The sequence below is a fragment of the Ictidomys tridecemlineatus genome, chromosome 4 (assembly GCF_052094955.1).
Source record: "Ictidomys tridecemlineatus isolate mIctTri1 chromosome 4, mIctTri1.hap1, whole genome shotgun sequence".
NCBI lineage: Eukaryota > Metazoa > Chordata > Mammalia > Rodentia > Sciuridae > Ictidomys > Ictidomys tridecemlineatus.
In genome coordinates, this window is record NC_135480.1 from 14,179,650 (window position 1) to 14,181,931 (window position 2,282).

The following is a 2,282-nucleotide window of genomic DNA, read 5'->3' on the forward strand; positions in this document are numbered from 1 at the left end:
TTCTATTGCAACTAGTAATTCAGGATAGAGATTTTTTTTTCAAAAACACATTGAAAAACAAAAAAATATTAAAATTTGGCAGTTGAAACAATAGTTATTTAGTTCTGCTCCCATCCACTTTTCTTCATATTCTCTCACATAATTGGACCCAGCTATGGGCAAGTTAGAAATTGAAGTGCAGTTACTTCTATGGAGGAATTTCATAAAAGTGGACAAAAACTAGTCTTGATCCTTCTTGTTTTCACTTCCAGCCTTGGAAATCACCTTCACGGCTCAGAGTGCAAACACATCACCTGGGTGATGATACATCACCTGTCTGACCCTCCCTTCTGTCCTGTGACCTCAGAGAGCAAGCTGCAGCTCAATGACCTGGGGGAACCACTCGGTGATGATGCAGTTTGTGTTCCTGGCATACCCCTCCTGCCCAGAGCTGCGAGTCCTGTCCTTCCTGGGGGTCAGCATGGCTTATGCACTTATCATCTCCGGGAATGTCCTCACTGTGGCGTCCATCCAGGCTGAAGCCCGCCTCCGTGTGCCCATGTACTGTTTCCTGGGCAGCCTCTCGGGGGTAGAAATGTGCTACACTGCTGCGGTGGTGCCCCACATCCTGGCCAGCACCCTACAGTCAGAGAAGACCATCACCCTCCTGGGCTGCGCCACGCAGATGGCCTTCTTCATTGGACTAGGCAGTGCAGACTGCTTCGTCTTGGCTGCCATGGCCTATGACAGATACATCGCCATTTGTCACCCCTTGCATCATGACTCTGACTGTTTGTGTCCGCCTGGTGGTGGCATCTGTGGTCACCGGCTTGTTCCTGTCCTTGCAACTGGTGGCCTTCATCTTCTCTCTGCCATTCTGCCAGGATCGAGGTATTCAGCACTTCTTTTGTGATGTGCCACCCGTCATGCAACTGGTGTGTACCGACAGCCACTTCCACGAGCTGTCAGTGCTGGTGGCAGCCACGCTGGCCATTGCCGTGCCTTTCTTCCTCATCGCCACCTCCTACGCCTTCATAGTGGCCCCTGTGCTCAAGATGCACTCTGCAGCTGGCCGCCACAGGGCCTTCTCCACCTGCTCCTCCCACCTCGCTGTGGTGCTGCTGCAGTATGGCTGCTGTGCCTTCATGTACCTGCGCCCCCGCTCCACCTACCACCCCCAGCAAGATCAGTTCATCTCACTCGTCTACACACTGGGCACCCCAATGCTCAACCCCCTCATCTACACACTGAGGAACAGCGAGATGAAAGGGGCCATTGGGAAAGTGCTTACCAGGAACTGTGGCTCCCTGAGAGTCTAGGACAGGGGAGGGCACGCCTATCAGACCAGGGTTTGGTTCCAGTGCGTCAATATGCCTATACGGCTGGATTTCTCTCAGCTGATGTTCAAGGAAATTTTTTTTAAAGTATGAATTATATAAATACTGTTTATGTGTGCCAAGGACCTTTAAAATATTTCTACCATTTGACTCAGTAAATACTCTTCTAGGAGAAAATTATAAAGTGTAATGAGAGGGTGCAGCTAGAAAGAGAAGGCTCATCCCATAGATTTTAGCCTTTTTAAGAAATGTAAGAATGGAATTGTCTCCAGCAGTTGTGGGAAAGGAAACCAACAGGGACTTCCACACCAGCGATAGCAGGAAGTCATTATCACTCCTAGACCCCAAAGGCAAACTTAAGTCTCAGTGTTATCAGACACCAGGGAGAGCTGGATGAATGGGGGGAACCACCAGGAAGAACTGTGACTTTGGGGGTAAAAAATCCACTATGGACAGAACTATGGCCAGGAATGGAGAGAGCAGGGAGAGAAATACCACAAACTCTTTCTGCTCAAAATATTCTCTTGTCCCCGTCTTCCAATGGCCCAAACCCATCTGAAGCAAGAGGGTCAAAGATATGGGTGACTCTGTGCACAGGTACCAGGCTCTTGGGGCACAGGAAAAGGCATAGGAGGCCCTTCAGAGTTAGAGACCAACAGAGAACAAGGAGAACAAAATTGCTTCTTATAGTAATCAATGCAAAAATGAAATAAGTTAACAATTCAATCTCTTCATAATAAAGAATTGATTAAACAATTTCTGCAAGAATAAATATGGGCTTAGCCTTATATTTATGTTTTTAAATACTACTTGTTAGGAATAATTAAAGTTCTTACCGTGTTCCAGAAATATAGATTATATGTAACACACAAGCTTGAGAAGAGTCGATAAGGTTGTTAGCTAGTGGTAAGGCTTTAATAGTCAATGTCTCTGCATGTTTCTGTCTCATTGTGTTTTCAATGACTG

At 47.1% G+C, this 2,282-nt stretch overlaps 1 pseudogene; it reads left to right on the top strand.

The window, feature by feature from the left end:
• The first annotated feature begins 364 nt into the window (after positions 1 to 364).
• LOC144376619 (olfactory receptor 10W1-like) lies at positions 365 to 1,298 on the top strand (annotated as a pseudogene).
• The last annotated feature ends 984 nt before the right edge of the window (positions 1,299 to 2,282 follow it).